The sequence below is a fragment of the Protopterus annectens genome, chromosome 2.part2 (assembly GCF_019279795.1).
Source record: "Protopterus annectens isolate FY-2018-M chromosome 2.part2, PAN1.0, whole genome shotgun sequence".
NCBI lineage: Eukaryota > Metazoa > Chordata > Ceratodontiformes > Protopteridae > Protopterus > Protopterus annectens.
In genome coordinates, this window is record NC_056730.1 from 769130011 (window position 1) to 769148810 (window position 18800).

The 18800-nt window shown below is 40.9% G+C and overlaps 1 long non-coding RNA gene across 1 annotated transcript in view; it reads right to left on the reverse strand.

Moving 5' to 3' along the window:
- Window positions 1-3155: 3155 nt before the first annotated feature.
- LOC122795803 overlaps window positions 3156-18800 on the reverse strand; it is a 136111-nt gene continuing 120466 nt past the window's right edge. The window contains exon 3 of the long non-coding RNA XR_006363863.1: window positions 3156-3552. This is a non-coding gene — a long non-coding RNA (uncharacterized LOC122795803). The remainder of the gene's footprint in view (window positions 3553-18800) is intronic.

Genomic DNA, 18800 nt, shown 5'->3' on the forward strand with positions numbered 1-18800 from the left:
GACTTAATATCTTTCATGAATGCAGTCAACAAAGCGCGTGACTCCGGAAATATTGTATCCTATCTATTCCTAGACTTATCAAAAGCCTTTGATACTATCTCTCACTCACTCCTTCTATCCCAGGTCTCAAACACCAGTCTAGTTACTCCCACCCTAAACTGGTTCGCAAATTATTTGTCTGGCAGTGAACAGAAGTTAAATGTCAAAACTTGATATCCCCATAGCTCCCCAACTTGACCAGAGTACCCCAAGGCTCTACATTACGACCTCCATATTTTTATCAATAATCTTCACTCATCATTCATTCAGGGATCTCTTGTACAATATGCAGATGACTCCACAAGAATATGCTCTGCTGACACAATATCACAACTACAACAGATCCCTCAATCAGCATTTTCTTCCATAGAAACATGGCTTTACAATAACCATCACTAAAGCCTAGCAAAACCAAACTTATTGCATTTATCCCGAAGAAAAGTACCTCCATAAACAAATCCCAACTTACCATACTTTCCCAGACCAACACAAAAATCAAAGTAGTAAATCACATTAAGCTACTAGGAGCACTAATTGAGGAAAGCCTAAAATTTGACTTACACATACAACACAATATCAGCAAAACACACCAAAAGCTAGGCATTCTATACAGGCACGAACATTTTCTTTCTTCCCACACTAAACAAGTACTTGCTGCTACTTATCTACTCCCTTTTCTAGTCTACAGCATTCCCTTGCTAACCAACACCCAGTCTTCACTAAAAATAAAACTATAAGCATGTTACAATAAAATTGCCAAGTTTGCAACAAATACCCAACTTTCTACCCACCACTGTATATCCCTATATTCATTAAACTGGCTTGAACTCCCCACTATCTCACCTATTTTAAATTAACTACCACTCACAAAATAATTTTCAAAACCCTAGACTGATCTGCCTTGAAGTCCCTATTTATCCTCTACATCACCAGCAGGTCCCTTAGATCTGAAAAAACACCACCTTCTGTAAACCTATAAGCCCAACCTACTCCTGAGTGGTCGCCAAAACATAGAATACCCTTCCCATTAGCAATTTATTCCACTTCAAGCCTCACTTCTTTCAGAACAGTTCTGTGCAAACACGTCTCCACTAACTGGATCTGCAATTGTACTAAATCTCCTCCTTTCATAACATAGCTATCATCACTTTCCTACTTATTGCATATCTCCAAAGTCAGCAGCTAATAATTAATTCTCTGCTGATAACTACAACTGCATATTACGCCATTTAGTTTTGCATTTATTCTTAATTTCAAGATGATTATACTCTCTACTCTACTCCCTGCCTCTACTAATTAATAAGTCTGCCTTACACTTTCTCTCGTGGAATTTCTATATAATAAGTTGTCCTTCATATGTTATCTTTCCTGTATTTAGATTAGAATGTGTTGCCACTGCTTTACCTTTACTTATATTTCTATGTAAATACTATTTAGGAAACGTTTGTAAAATGCCTAAGGTGTGAGAATTACATATTGTTACTGTTTCTTATGGAGCTTTTCTCCTCTGGCCTCTACTGAAAATGGGCTCTTCACAGCCCAATGGACTATCCCAGTAAACAAACTCCAATAAATAAATAAATGTATGAGGTATAGGCAGTAGGAGAAGGCATTTAAATATAATTATAAATACGGCAGGATCACATGAGTCTTATGACTATGATGTATAAAAAATGCTAAAATAGCTCTAGACAGCTAATACTAGGCAAGAGAGCAAGACCACTACTTATTGTGAGAAACACAGGCAGAGTAGGGCAAATGGGGCAGCTACCCTGGACATATGGTAATACAGTGTACAGAGAGGACCTGTTTTGGAGTCTCAATGTAAGAGTTTAGGTGGTGCCTGATTGACAAATTGTACTGGACACAAGAATGATTGGCTATGGCTCTGCTTAAGAAGGCAGAACATACAGGCTACCCCTGTTCCTTCTGCTGCATAATGCAGTAGCAGCAATTATATACATTTTATTTCCAACACCAGTAAACAAATAAGGAAGAATAAGCTCTCCAATAAACATTTTTTTTTACTAAATTTTTCTTCATGCATGTGTATAATATTATAATGTAATAGAAGATATGTGAGAAATATTAATTTATTATTGAATCAGTGATTCTGTTTCCATTTTGGATGTATAACTATTTGATAGCTTTATTTGGATTATGGTACAACAAGGATTACTGCTATATTTTCCCCCACAAGTGTGTGGTCTTGGAGTTGATGTGTATAAATTTACAGGGGTGTGATGGCACAGAACCCCTCATGGGTCTAAAGGGTGATTTCTACCTGTACAAATGATATATTCTTTTTTGTTTTAGAAGCTCATGGTTTGTCTAAAGATTTTTTAATGAAACTTATGGTGTACTCTATAATAGTTACTCAGTTTGATTTTTGTTTTTTTTTGTTGAGGTAGAGTAAAGGGTGTTCATGGTGTTAAATTTGACAATGTACTGAGTTCTGATAATTTGTGTATTCAACCTAATGCCATCAACCTTCAACACCAGTAAACAAATAATAAAAAAAAGCCCTCCAACAAATAATCTGTTTTAACAAGGCACTTTGTACATGCACATAAGAGGATGTGTTCCAAAAGGGTCTATATTATATCCTCGAACACTTAAAAAAGCGAATGCTGATTGATCGAACTTATTTTCGCGAAACTGCAAAATATCGAAGCAACAGAAACTCAAATTTTTTCCTAGGGAAAGAATTTGGTTGTCCGTTTCTGTTGCTTCGGTATTTTCAGTGTTATGATGGAAAGTTACCGGTCGGATTCAGGTAAGTGTACGATTGTGTGGATGTGAGTGTTAGGGTGATTTAGGTGAGTTAGGGTTAGGGCTTGGGTTAGGTGTGTGTGCGATTGAGTGGACATGAGGGTTAGAAGGATTTAAGTGAGTTAGGGTTAGGGAGCGGGTGAGGTGAGTGTGCGATAGTGACGGACCTTGGGGTTAGGGTTTGGGTTAAGGTAAGTGGGTAGTTAGTGTTGTGTGCATAGTTTAGTGTAGGGTTAGGTATCAGATTTTAGGTGTATGTGTGTGGATTTCTGTTTGTTTGGTGTGCTTGTGTTGTGTGTATGTGTTTTGGATCACCGATTTTTTTCCCTGGGAAAAAAATTGCTGATCTGACAGATTGAGATTGTAAGCTTTCGCTTAAATTAGGTTGATCAATCAGCGTTTGCTTTTTTAAGCGTTCGATGATATAATATAGACCCTTCCAAAATACATTGCATTCCATTCCTTGCTATAAAAAATATAATATCTCTTTCTTAATAAATTGATGTATAAATTCATTAAACATAAAAAGTTAATAAGATGTTCACATATATTAAACAGAAACATTATATATTCAACAGTAAGATGCATAAAGAAAATGTTCTGCAAAATCTTTAAAGCTATTATGCCATCTTCATTGTAAAAAGCAGAGGCTCTTGTTTTCCTTCAGCTGCCTTATGACAGAGTAGTTATTTCTTAGTCTTGCTTCTATTTCAGCCAGTGATCATCTTGTATGTCTCCAACCTGTGTATTATACAAAAATATTTTAAATAGTTTTCACATGGTAGAATAAATGTGCATCTTATGTTTTATGCTAATCCATATGTAAGGTGATCAATGTTTATGAATGTATTTTTTTTTTCAAAACTCAGCTTAAACTCTTCAAAAAACAAAATGTTATAACCTTCATTCAAACTTTGGTATACAATTACATTTTGGGGTGTTTAAAGTCATAACATGCATGAAACCTGTACCTGGTATGTTCTGATACCACACCAGCTTAAGAATGATATACACGCAGGAGGGGCACATGCAATTCCTTCCTACCCATTTTGAAAAAAAATATGATCAGTCAATCCCTGTAGTTTAAATGGCAAAAAAACAACAGTAATATATCTTACCCCAAGACTTAGGGATGTTATAATTAGTTAGTTAAGGGTATAGAAAATGCTGCTAACTCCATGGAGGGGAGGTGAGGGCTTTGTGTCCTTTGCCACCAGTTTGGTCACTAATCCTTGAATGAACAAGCCTCCCGCAATGGGTGGTGAGCAAATGAATGTTTCAAGCTGAATCACCTATATGGGATACTGTTCCAGTTTCTGTAAATCTAAATAAACCCTAAGATTCATGAACAATTGTGTAGGCTTCACGCAAAGCCTACATGATGTTTATGTCTTAGAGAGATGAGCAGTAGATGCTGCTCATCATGGTAACATGAATACAAGCATGTTTCCATGACCAGCAACACTGCTGGCAGCCAGGAAACCATGCTGAGCAGCAAGAGTACACACACTAAACAAACAGGTATCCCTATGGGCAAGGGCATACCTGTTAAGCATGCTCATTCAGACAGCAAGAAGAGCTACATAAGGGAAATAATGCATGCTCTACACAGGTAGAGAAAGTATACTGAGTGTACTGTGCACATAAATGTAACATATGAATACAGAAATAAGTAAGAGGGGTTGTGAAACAGCAAGGGCACCAACAATACATGGTTTACCAGAGAGAAAAGGTGTACTGAGGACAATGTGCACAGAAATCAAAAAGGTGTACACAGAAAAATATGAGAGAGGAGGGTAAATGTTCTAACTCTAGCATGATGATTGATGTGAAGGTGCTTATGTCACAAAGACAAATTTGTAATAATGAAATTTTGCGATACATATGTCAGAATAAATAATGACAGTCACAATTCCTGAGCAAATGTAGGTAAATAAAAGCAGACATGATATTATAGGATGTGGCAATTACACAAATTCACATTGTGACAGAGGAGAATTACGTGAAGGTCATTGACATGCTGAACTGTGCTTGAAGTGCTAGTTTCTCCCCCAAAGGGGTGACTAAGAGGTAAGTGCTTGGTGATTGTAGAGGGAAGTCATTGAGACTGTTTACCATAGGGCAGCACCTTGTTGCTTCCAGATTTGGAGGTGGAGGCACCCCATTGTTTTGTTCTAAAAGTTCCTTGTGACTGAAACCTGGAGCCTTTGGAATGTCTTGATCAGCTCTCGAGGGGACTGGAAAGGACCTGTTCTTAGTAGACCAGTGCCTACTAAATCTTGGTGGTTGAACTTGTAAGAAATTGTTCACAGTTTGCATAGATTTAGCTTTATCTTCCATATTTTTTAACACTTCTTCAGCCTTATTACCAAAGAGACGGTCCTGTTGTAAAGGAGCATCCAACAATTTTGCTTTAACACGATCAGGCAGAGTTTGCTCTTTGAGCCAAGTATGCCTTCTTAGCACAGATCCAGTTACAGCAGCACTGCAAGAGGTCTCCAAGGAACCAAAACCACATTGCAAAGTATGTTTTCCAACTTGTTCAGCTGAATGCAATAAATCCTGCAATTCTTTATTTTCTACACAGTCAGAGATTAACATCGTTTTCTGTTTAAGCAGTCCCATGATATGCTATTGATATTTATGCATATGAAATTGACAGTTTAAAGCCCTGATTGCCAAGGTTGCAGACGTGTAAACCTTCGTACCCCATCTATCCAGCACCCTGGAGTCTCTATCAGAAGGGGTAGGATTTTTGGCAGTAGAGGCCTTAATGCCCTTGGGACCCTGAGAAATGGTTTCAGGATCAGCAATAGGGTTTTTGAAAAGGAATTTGTGGGAGTCAGCAACCCTGTAGTATTTGTCTGGCTTACAAGGAGCTGGAGGCAGAGAATCAGGAGTCATACTAGATTATGAAAATACATCATCAACAATGTCTAGAACAGGAGGTATAGCCAAAGGCCAATGCTGAGGAAGTTAAAGAAAATTCCTAAGTCTCTTTTTAGATTCAGAGAAATCCTGACTTTCCCAGTGGAAATGTTCCCTTAAGGCATGTAAAGTTTCCTCAAATGAAAAATCCTCAGGGAGAAAGGCAGAAGGAATGGAATCCTCTGCATCAGAGTCCTCATAAGTAGGAACAGACAAATCCTGTTCATTGGAAGAGTCAGAAGAAACAGAATCCTGTTCAGAAGATTCATAATCAATGTCTTGCCTAGGCCTCCCTGATCAGAGTTTATAAGTTAAAACTGTTTACTGCACTTGCTAGTTTAAGTTTTGCCTAAAAGTTAAACTACAGGCTAATACACTCAAGTGTACTAGCTTTTGATAGCATTTAATCGAAAATCATAGCATTTATTGTGTTTTCTGCTTGTCTGTAAAAAAACTTGAAAAACAAAAAATATCCTTGCTTTCCATACTTTCCTAAACTAAGTGTTCCAGAGACCAGATTTTGCTGATCCCTGGGCTTTGTCTTGGTTCCTGTTTTCTCCATTTTCCTTGTTTGGTCAAGGGGTAGTTTCTTTACTCACTAGTGGGAGTAGGGAGTACTGAACTGCCTGTTTGTCCTCAGAGGAGTGGTTTAAGGCAGTAACTTGTAGTTTATTGGCCATTTTGGGTCATTTCCTGTCTTTTCCAGCCCCTGCTATAAAGCACGCTTTGGCGGGCTTTTCCAGCTATTGAGAACTCAGCACAGCTCCTCGTGGTGGCCAGCAGTGTTCCTCTAGCAGCAGAGACCAGAAAAGACTACCTTTCCAGATTTTAAGTATTTTTCTTGGCTTTTTCGACTTTTTGTGCCTTTCGACTACTGTTTCTGCTTATTTTATCAAAGTTTGCACTGTTTTTCTGTGTTTATAAGTTAAAACTGTTTACTGCACTTGCTAGTTTAAGTTTTGCCTAAAAGTTAAACTACAGGCTAATACACTCAAGTGTACTAGCTTTTGATAGCATTTAATCGAAAATCATAGCATTTATTGTGTTTTCTGCTTGTCTGTAAAAAAACTTGAAAAAAAACAAAAAAAATATCCTTGCTTTCCATACTTTCCTAAACTAAGTGTTCCAGAGACCAGATTTTGCTGATCCCTGGGCTTTGTCTTGGTTCCTGTTTTCTCCATTTTCCTTGTTTGGTCAAGGGGTAGTTGCTTTACTCACTAGTGGGAGTAGGGAGTACTGAACTGCCTGTTTGTCCTCAGAGGAGTGGTTTAAGGCAGTAACTTGTAGTTTATTGGCCATTTTGGGTCATTTCCTGTCTTTTCCAGCCCCTGCTATAAAGCACGCTTTAGCCAAGATTAGCCGATTTAGCTGAAGGAGTTGCCACTGTTGCACACTAGGGCAGCTCGGTTAAGCAGGTTTAAACTATTCGGCTACCTAAAGTCCACTCTTCAAATTTTCCCTTGAAACTACCTTCCTCGACCTATACTACTCATCTAATCAGCGTATCCTATAACTAAAAGATCATCTCTACTTGACTCTAAGTAGACTATTCTCTATCTGTTAAACCTAGCACTTGCTCCTACAGTACTTATTACCTTGATACGGCACTCTTATAGATAGCACCCCAAAAGGCAACCCCCATTTCTCGGTCACCCACATCCCCGAATCTTTTTAAAGTTTTTGTCTATCCTTCTAGCATGTCGAGGATCAGTTGCTAGTGTCATCTCCTGCTCAGCTGGTGAACCTGGGAATATTGAGGCAATGTTACAATTGCCTCATGTACACAGACAACCCTCTCCTCCTCCCACAAAACACAAATACATGCGAGATGCAACTATACGGCCAAACTGGAGGCTGAGCTCTCTCAACATAGGACTGGCAAGACCAGTCAGGAGGGGAAGGTTACCACACACACTATAGACCCAGTCTCACATAGTACCATTACAACCTCAAATCATACACATAAACACACAAAGACATACTCGGAGGCTCTGATCAAAAATCTACCAAAACAGCAGAGGCCACCAAAGCAGACACCCTAACAACCACCACCTCAGAACACAACACCTGCAACACATAGACCTCACAGTCAGAGTGTCAAACAGTCACAGCCCTTAAGGCCAAACACAATGCCAGACACACTAGTCATTGGTGACTCCATAGTCAGACACACTGATGTCCCGCACACCAGACTGAGTAAGGAGAAGGTCACAGTAAGCTGTCTGTCGGGCGCTAGAATCCACCACATAACGCAAGCACTCGGGTCTCTCAACAGCAGGTACAAATATGACTCAGTCATTGTCCACGCTGGTGTAAACGACCTGAGACGCACTCCTTGGACTACATGAAAAGAGACATTGAGGAGCTCTCTGATTATGTAGCCCAGGCAGGTATGACCCTGACCTTGAGCAGTATCCTACCTTCACCAAGAATGATGCCACAATACAGAGATAAGATGATCAGCTTTAACAATTGGCTTAAACACTGGTGTCATTCAAAGGGGATCCAGTATCTGTCTGCCTGGGATGACATGCTGGACAAGCCACGCTGCTTCGCAAGGGACGGCTTGCACCTGTCACCCTGGATTCCGGATATTGGCAAAGGCTCTTGCCACCCCATAGTGCCTTTTTAGGCAAGGCTCAAATTCTAAACCTACCACCCTAGAACACAAAAAAGGAAATAAACTAAGGGTAATGCTGCTCAATGCCAGAAGTCTAAATCTCAAAATGCACGCACTCGAGGCCCTTCTCAATATGGAGAACATCGATGTCTGTGCTGTGACAGAAACCTGGTTCAAGGCTCCTGAGAGCACCCCAGCGCTATCAGGTTTTACCTCATATCATGCCCGCCCCAAAATCAGGAAAATACCAAGAAAGGAGGGGGGGTATCCATATTCATCAAGGACACCCACACCTCAAGACTGGTGGCAACGCATGATGCATCGGAGACCATCCAGGTGCAATTAACCGTAGGCAAGACTGCTCTGCAAATAGTAGCATGTTACAGGCCACCCTCACAAACTCAGGAACCTCACATGGCCTTCCTGAAAACACTAGAGGATAAATGTATCACCAAACACCATCATACTAGGTGACTTCAATTACCCAAATATAGACTGGGAACACTACTCAAGCCCAAACACCCTAGCCCAAAAGTTCCTGGAATTCATAAACTCAAATGCCATGGAACAACTAGTCACCATTCCCACAAGAGGAGATAACATACTTGATCTCATCATCACGAACATGGGAGCACAATGTTCAACACCGGAAGTATACCCCTCACTGGTGAGATCAGATCACAAACTAATCTCGCTGGAGGTCCTCATCCCACCCCCACCTGAAATAAAAAAGACCATTTATTTATTTATTTATTTATTTATTTATTTATTTGCAGTTGGTTTACCAGGATAGTCCATTGGGCCAAAAGAACCCGTTTTCAATGGAGTCCTGGGGAGAAAAGCTCCAATACAGACAAAATTAGGTGCATACAAAAATTACAAAAATTTACAAAAATTACAAAAATTTACAAAAGAGATTGTACAGAGTAAAACATAAAACATTTAAGCTCACAATTCAAAAGCATTCAAATCAATACAGTATGATGAGGATAAATGAGAGGTAAGAAAATAGAAAGAGTAATGTGATATACATTTAGAGGAGTTATTCAAGCAGATATTAAATAACCTTACAGAGTAGATGTACTGATGAAACATGAGGTTTGTTAGGTAGAGATACGTATCAAAAGTGTAAAGGATAATGAGATATAATAAATTTATGAGGAGGGAGCAAGAGCAATCCCATTGGGACCTCAGGTGTGTATGGAGAGAGTTTTTGAACTTGTATCGGTTAGAGGTGGTACGAATGGATGGTGGAAGTGAGTTCCAGAGGCGGGCAAGGTTGAAGGATAGTAAGTGTTTACCTGGGGGATGAGATGGTTTATGGACTTCTAATAGGTTTTGATTGTTAGACCTTAATATCCTATTTGGTAGGTGCATTTTGAAGGCAGAAGACAGGGAGGGACAAAGAGAAGGACTAAGAATGAGTTTGTGAGCGAAAGTCAGCTGTATATAAGTGAGATGATTAGGTAGTTCAAGCCAGTTTAGGGTTTGGAGAGAGGAACAGTGGTGGGTGGAGGACCTGTGTCCATTTGCTAATTTGGCGATTTTATTATAGCAGGAGGAAAGCTGTTTTTAGAGAGGACTGAAGATTGGTCAGTAGTGGAGCTCCATAGAGAAGGGAGGGATGAGAAAAGAGGAAGCAAGTGTGATTTTGGAGGAGTTTGTAAGGTACTGATTCTGACGTAGAGCATACCTAGTTTTTGATGAGTTTTTTTAATATTTAGTTGTAGATGGGAGTTGTAGCTAAGCCTATTATCAATTTGTACACCTAATAGCTTAGTTTCAGTCACTAGTTCAAGGGCTAAGTTATTTTGGCTGGTAATTGAGAAAGAGTTTATATTGAAGGAAGTGGATTTGGAGGTAAATACCATAAGTTTTGTTTTGGAGGCATTGAGTGCCAAGTGATTTAATTTCATCCACTGTTCGGTAATTGAAAAAGCTTCCTGGGTAAGTGTTTGGAGCTGAGAGGAGGAGGTGGCAGAGCAGATAATGGTAGAATCATCTGCATATTGGATGATGTTTGCAAAAGGAATTGATTTGTGAAATCGTTTATAAATATATTAAAGAGGAGGGACCAAGAATAGATCCTTGAGGAACTCCAGTGGGGTACTAAGGAAAGGAAGTGGCCTTTTTCCATTTTACAGCTTGGTTTCTATTTGATAGATAGCTAGAGAACCAATTTATGGAAGAAGGAGAGAGGTTAAGTTTTGACAGTTTGTTTAAGAGCAGATTGTGTGAGATAGTGTCGAAGGCCTTGGAGAGGTCAAGTAGTAGGGTAGAGACAATGTGGCCGGAATCGTGCTGTGTTAACAGTCTCAAGGAAGGATAAGAGGGCTGTCATAGTGCTGTGGTTTGGCCTGAATCCATGCTGTGTAGGAGTTATAAGGTTGTTGTCTAAGAGATGTGGCAAGAGTTGAAGGTGGACACACTTTTCCAGAAGTTTAGAAATAGGGGACAGGATAGCAATAGAACGAAAGTTGTTGATGCTACAATTGTTGCCTCCTTTGTGTAGAGGGATGATGAATGCTTGCTTCCACAGTTGGGGCACAGTGCATTCATGAATAGAGCGTTGATTAGAATGCTGATGGGATAAGCAATAGCATCTGCAGCTATGCTTAGGTAGTAGGAGGGGATGGTATCGGGGCATTAGTGCAAGGCTTCAGTTTCTGAAGAAGTTTCTTTATAGTGGAAGTGGGTGTAGGTTTTAGTGAGAATAGAGAGGAATGTGGAGAGAGAGAGTTTGAGGGGGGTGAGAATGATGAAGCAGTTGGAGTAGTGGATAAGGTGGAAGATAGGCAGTGTGAGGTGGAATTAGGGATAGGGTTGTGGGTTGGAGAGGGAGGGGGTGTATTAGATAGTGAGGTGGGGCATGTGAAGGAGGAGGTGAGTTTGCTAATGGAGTCGATGAAAAAGAAGTTAAACTGCGTGGCTAAATCTAAGTCAGGACTGTTTGGGTCTGGGGTTGGGGTGTGAGGTTTGCTGGGTTAAGGAGGGTGGATATTCCTTCCAAAATCTTTGAGGGTTGGTTTTATTATTGTTTTGGAGTGTGAAGAAGTATTTTTGTCTATCTGAGGTTATTAGCTTCTTAACTTTATTCCGAAGGGTTTTAAATGCAATATGATGTTCTGGGGTCTTAGTTCTCAGATAGAGTCCCCAGGCTTTGTCTCTAAGGCATAGTTGATAGTGTGGTTTTGGTTAGCCAGGGGCTGAATTTGTTTTGATTCTTTTTGTTCTTAGAGGGGCATGGGAATCAAGTATTCTTAAGAAAGTGGAGTTAAAGTGGGCAACTGCTTCTTCTAATGGGAGTGTCTTTAGATTGTTCCAATTAATTGCTTTCAAGGAATCTACAAAGATTGATGGGTTGAAGCTTTTGTCGTTACGAGTAGTAATGTAGTTGTGGGAACGGTATGAGATACAGGGGAGTCGATGAGTAAAAGTAGGCAGATGATCACTAAGAGGGTCAGGAAGAGTACCGCAATCGGAAAAATAGTGGGGATGTGATACTAGAATCCAGTCAAGGATGGTGCCACAGGAGGGGTCTTTTGATGGGTGTGTTATGGTATTGATTAGTTGGGTGAAGTTATATAGGTTGATGTTAAGAGGATTTGTTAGGGACTGGATGGAGGCCCAGTTAATATTTACATCTCCTAAGAGTATGGTTTCATTGCTAATATTGTCAGAGAGCCAAGAGAGAATATTTTCAAGTGTGGAAATATTGTCCCCTGGGGGAATGTAGATAGATGCAAGGTATATGTGTTTGTGTTTATTGACTTGTAGGAGAGTGAGGAGTACTTCTGCGTTGTCAAATGTAGGAGTGGGTTTGTTGTAGGGGGTAACTAGCAAGGAAGAGGAGTATAGGAGGGCTACACCGCCACCTTTCCTTTGGGTCCTGTCTTTTCTAATGATAGAGTAGCTAGGTGGAGTAATTTCAGAATCTTTTATAGAGGGCTTTAACCATGTTTCTGAAATAGATAGTATGTCAGGTTTATTATGCATAAGCCATGCATGGAGGGTTGGGACTTTATTCATTATGCTTTGGGAGTTTAGAGAGGTAAAGTATATGGGCTTGTGTGAGGAGGAGAAGGAGGAGGGCGGGGTTGGGATGTATATCACCAGATAAAAGACTGGAAATGAGGTGAAAGATTGGGTTCAAAAGATGATTGAGTAGAGTAAAACAATGATTTGGGTCAGTTGTAATGATTATGGGGTGTTTGGTTGGTATGGGAGAGAGTTATTCTGAGAAGAGAAACTTTGAATGAGAAGGTGAGGAGCTGTGTTATTGTGTAAAGATGAGGAGAGATAGGAGAGTGCAAGTGTGAGAGGAGTTCAAATGGTTGGTTATATGAAAATATTGTGTATGGTATGAAGTATGGGGTTGGGTGAGGTAGTAAAGGTATGATAGTTTAAGAGATAGTAAAAGAAGGATACAAATGGATGAAGGATTTAGAGGCATGTTGATAAGGCTGCTTAGTGTTAAGTGTTATAGATGTCTTATATATGTGGTAAGGTAATTGTGCAGGGGGATGGAGAAAAAGCTTTGTAAGGATGGGTAGGATAGGGAGTAGTAAGTGTGGAGCTGAGGGAGAGGTTGTTGAGTGGAGGAGAGTTTGGAATGAGAAGAATGTATGTATTAGCTGAGGGAGTGGTTACAAATTGGATAATAGGCAGTTGAAGGTGTAGAGAGCTGATTGGTGTAGGGAGGAAGTGGGTGTGGAAACTGGAGGGATATAGGTAGAGGTACTGGGGGCGGGTGGGATTTGGGGCAGGGTAGGGGAGCGGAGTGAGCCCGAAGAGGCTTAACGGAGCGAAGAGACAAACGAGTGTTATAGCACTAGAAGAAAAACAATCTAAAAGGTAAGGGAAAACAGCAGAAAGGTATGAAACAGTTATAAGTATGTAGTTTAAGAGAGCTTTAAGTTTAGACTGTAAAGAGATACGAGTTAGGAGCTTTGGAGTGAAAAGGAAGGAAGTTAGGGAGGGTCAAGAGAGGAAGACAGAGTACAGAGGTTAAAGAGAATTTACAGCTGCAGGACTCAGGTTAAATGGAGAGAAAAAGGATGAGTCAATAGTAGCAAAAAGAATAGTAGAGGAATGCCAGTTAATGGGCAAGTGAGATAGTAAAAAGATAGATGGAGAGGAAAGGGGAAAAATCGTGGAGGGGGGGTAAAAGAGAGTTACAGGCTGGAAAGTAGCTATGCCTAGTAAATAAAGTTAGAGTTTGGGCTAGTGTAGTGAGGAAGGCAGAGGTTACTGGCTGCTGGCAGTCCTGGACTGGTGGCAAGACTAGCTTATATTGAGTAAATGGAATAAAAAATAGACATTAAGTTATAAAACATACTTTTACAGTCAGTTTGGGAAGATATCACAAAAGTTTGGTAAAGAACAGTAAAGAACTTCCCAAAAGCCGACTTCACACTTCTAAAGACTAGTGTGGTCTCCTTTAAGGCCCCCGAGCCGGCGGAAAACAGTACTCAAGCCGCTGAATCACTTACAAATGCCTTCTACCAGCACCTGCAGGACTGCATGGATAAGGCAATCCCAAGCAAAACAAAGACTCTTTGTACCAAAGGCAAGCGTCCAGTCTGGTGGACCCCAGCCATAAACAAACTCTACAACAAAAGGAGGAAGCTACTACAAGATAGAGCAAAATCCTTAAAAGGTAAGACACCTTTGATCACTATAAGTAAAAAACTAAGAGCTCTCATAAAATCATCCAAAGCAAATTTCGAGAGAAAAATAGCTAAAGACTCAAAAGACAATCATAAGGCCTTCTTTAGCTATGTTAGAAACCTAGGAGGAAACTCCCAGATATGCTCAGAACTAGTTCAAAATGATGTGAAGATTACTGATCCTACAGACATTGCCAACATACTGGCTGACAGGTTCAGTGCAAACTTCTCACCCCCTCCCCCAAAAGGAGAGATATCTATACCATATGATTGCAGCCCCCCAAACATCTCCAGCGCCCAAGTGAGAACTGCTCTCTCCAAAGCAGAAAACACAGCATCCATGGGACCTGATGGTGTCCCCGGCTGTGTGCTCCACGAACTCAATGAGGAATTAAACCCACAGCTAGGACAGCTGTTTAATCAAAGTCTTACCTCTGGATACACCCAGGAGTGGCGACTGCAACTGTGGTCCCACTTCACAAAGGCGGTGCCTCCACCGACCCTGGTAATTACCGGCCCATTAGCTTGACAAGCCTTATCTGCAAAGCCATGGAGAGGATCATAATGGACCTCATAAATAAAGACATTGGGAATTTGCAGACTTTGGATCCAACCCAGTTTGGCTTTGTCAAAGGCAGATCATGCCTTTTAAACTTGGTTGACTTTTTGAAACAGTCACCAAAGCCATTGATGAGGGAAAGGCAGTCCATACAGCCTACCTCGATCTGGCTAAGGCCTTTGATACAATACCCCACTCGGGTATCATTGAAAAACTCATCAGCTTAAATGTTAACCCATACATCACAAGATGGGTTGCAAACTGGCTGAGTGACAGAACCCACAGGGTCAGAGTTGCTGGCGCCATGTCAGACTCAAAGCCTGTCACAAGTGGTGTCCCACAGGGCTCAGTCCTGGGCCCACTCTTGTTTGGCATCTACTTTCTGAAGTACAAGCAAACACAGGAGGGTTATGGCTGACAAAGTTTGCAGATGACTGCAAACTGGGCGCCATAGTAGAAAACACATCTGACACAGATATCCTTCAGAAGGGTCTCACAGAAACGGATAACTGGTGCCAGAGCCACGGCCTAAAGTTAAATGCCAAAATGCATAGTCATACCCTTCGGGAAAAACAAGGTTACCCCTAGCTACCAAATAGGAGGCAATCCACTGAGCACAGAAGAAGTTATCAGGGACCTGGGGACCCAGGTTGATAGTAGTCTGTCATTCGACACCCATGTAGCTAAAGTAGTTAGGAAGACCTTCTACATTGCCCACCTTATCATGAAGGATTCTCATCTAGATCAAGGGAGATTATAGTCTCCCTTTACTCATCACTCATCAGACCAATGATTGAGTACAATGCCCCATTTGGAATGTATCTGACCCGACACTTGCAGCAGCTGGAGAGGCCACAAAAGTTCCTCACCAAAAAGATAAAGGGTCTCAAAATCTATCCTATGCTGCCCGACTGAAAGAACTCCAGCTCTATTCAGTCGCATCTTGCTCAGAGGTGACCTTTGCCTAACATACAAGGCCATGTCAAACCCAGATTTGATGAATATGCTTCACCTCAAAAATCTAGATCCATCAGAGCCACAAGGGCGGAGACTTAAACCTCGACACGGCTATTAATAGGACGTGCTGGAGGGATAGATTCATCACCCAAAGACTCCCTATGCTGTGGAACAGAATCCCGGTACATGTGAGGCAGAGCACCTCGCTGGTCTTGTTCAAGAGAAATCTTGACCAATGGATGGGAGATCGCAGATATACCCCAGGGATTACCTCAGTGTCACTGCTCGACAGAGGCACAGCAAAATAATGGGTATAGTTCCCCATACTAAAGGGGTGGCGTAAGCCACAAAACGATGGGCTAGGCTTGTAAATGCCCTCGGGCAGATAGCCTAGTATGAACCTATGAACCTATGAACCTATAAATCTTCAGCCATTTTGATACTTTGTTTTTTAGGCATAGGGGCACAGGTGTCGTTTTTTTAGACATAGATATATTTTGTGGCCTTAGTTTTGAAGTTGGCGTTGGTCTAATATACAAATCTGTAGGCCTGAAAAAACCCTCAGAAGCCGGTGCCTGCACAGCGGCTCTGGACCCATCTAAGGTAGAGACATCCACAGGTTCCATAATTGAAGCATCTCGCGGCATACTGGACTCTGAATGGGTCTCAGTAGAGGCCTGCGAATCAGATGTAGCGGGTATCAGGGGCTGCAAAAGTGCCTCACTGAGTACAGGCGAACTGGCGACTAGCTTAGGAGAAGCGTCGTTGTTGGTTTTGGACCTCGACGTTCTGTCTCTGTCTTTTTCTTTGCATTTTTTAGGTATTCCGGTAGTCGGATTGCTAAGCGATGACATTTCCGGATAGTTAAATCTTGAGCCAAAATATTTAGAAGCAAAAATATACCGATGTTTAATTGTGCATTGATTAAATTTAGCACAAAACCGACAGCAAGGCACGTTGTGGTCAGGACCCAGGCAAGGAATACAGTACAAATGAAAATCCTTATGAGGTATTTGCTTCCCACAAGTAATGCAATTATTAACTTTTACTGACATTGGTAAGAAGCAAGAAAAGGTTTTCCCAATGGGGTACTTAGCTTTTAGTTGAAGACGTTGGTTCTGAAACTCGAAAACAAAAATTTCAGGAGTCGGCCGACCAGCACTTGTGAACTGCTTCTGCTTCGGGCACCGCGCGGCAAGAAAGACTGATGTAATGGCATCAGCTGCATGTTTTATACCCCTGATGACCTGACATCATGGAAGAAGGGACAGCAACCGACGCAGGACACAAGACTTTGTTAATCAGGCCGACTGAGGGCAACCTGCCAGCTTATTACCCAAACGAAATGACTGCAACAGTGAAACATGAAGAACATCACACACTCACAAATGACACTCATACTTGTATTTGAACTCCTACCTATGTACTGGAACAATCTCCAAACAAGTATATTATAGGGACACACCACAGGATAAGTCTAATTGCATGTGAGCCACACTGTATCTTTGAAAGGATGGCATAAGTTGTGTCATGCAAAAGATGTGTGCGTGTGCAAAACTGGCTTCTACTGCTATGTGCAATCCTAAATGTAGTCAATACTAAGAGGTGTAAGATACTCCTGCCTTGATTTGCATTCATACACACACAATCAGGAGAGTCTCACTGTTGCATTCAAACCCACTGGCACAATCTACAAATCAGTGCATTATATGCACATGTCACATGAGAGTTCTGACTTTAGTGGTGTGAGAGTGCATCACTGAAATGATAATATCATCAGTGTATTGTAGGCAGTATGTATTTGTGGATAAACTGAAAAGGAGATGTGGGATTGATCTAACCATGTAAATGTTTTTCATGAGTGTGAGCCACATGAGCACACCTGTTGAATTAATCCTCCAGTGATGCATTATTCCCACCATCATACAAACAAGTTGATTGTTGTGAGATTTTAACCCCCTACCTACCCAGATATGCAGTCTAGAAGAGACAGTACTTAATGCATGTGCCACCACAGAAGTCTAACTTTTATACTGTGAGATTGCATAGAAGATGATGGTGGGAGAAGGGCCTGACACTGATGTGGACTCATCCTGTATTGTAAAATTAACTCCATGCTAGTACTCTACTGTGGACACCAGTAGTTAAGGTCATATTTGTAGAACTCCATACACACATACACACACACACACACACACACACACACACACACACACACACACACACACACACACACACACACACACACACACAAGTTGACTGCTGTGAGATGAGAACCCCCTAACTATCTAGCTAGAGGCCACAGTACTTAACGCAAGTGCCACTACAGTCATCTGAGTTTTAATATGTCACAGTGCAGTGTAGATATTAGCTTCTTAGTATATGTCAGAGAAGATATTGTGATATTGAAGTTTTTGTGCCAATCCATAGTTGTTGATATGAAGGAGTAATATCAATGTTATGATCGACAATACACACATACTGCTGACTTATGTCAGCTATGCTGTCATTAATGTATACTGCAGAACTGAAAGGGACATCTACCTTCCTGTCTTGTGTATACTTCACACGCATAGCTGTGAAAGACAGGATGGACAATTAATCATTCATAAAAAAATGAACAAGGACAGGAATATGTCTAGTTCCAACATCACCACCATGAGTGCTGAGGAAAAAATAAAAAACAGAGAAACTAGGGGTCTTAAAACTTTATTGATGAGCTCAGTCATAATAATTTCCAAGAATCAGAAAACCCAGGTATTGCTCCAAAGCAACTGCCCTTTATTTGTCGCAGACAAGTGATCCTCAGTAACATAAAATCAGAAATATTGTAACAATGTTAAACATATCAACTTTTACATACTTAGAAGTAGGTGTGGAAAATATACATATTGTTTAATTTTAAACCATCCTATCCATGGCAAACAATATAAACATGGTTGGAAAAATGCATTTTAGAACAGCAAGTATCCACCCTCGCAAACTAGTAAAGATTAGATCAAACTAATGGTTAAGGAAAGCACTACCTATATATTAGCAACCCACATTCCAAGATCAGGTATTAAGAAAAGCATAGGGCAGGATTCACGATGGCTTGCACGGAGTCTAAAAGTTGTGTAAGACTCCATGCAGCCATAGCGATCCATGAACAGCATGAAATACCATGTAAGCGACCAGCTAAAGCGTCTCTTACATGGGCAGGGCGTAGATATGCTAATTACCTCACTTGCAGCTGAAAGGCATGCAAATGAGGTAG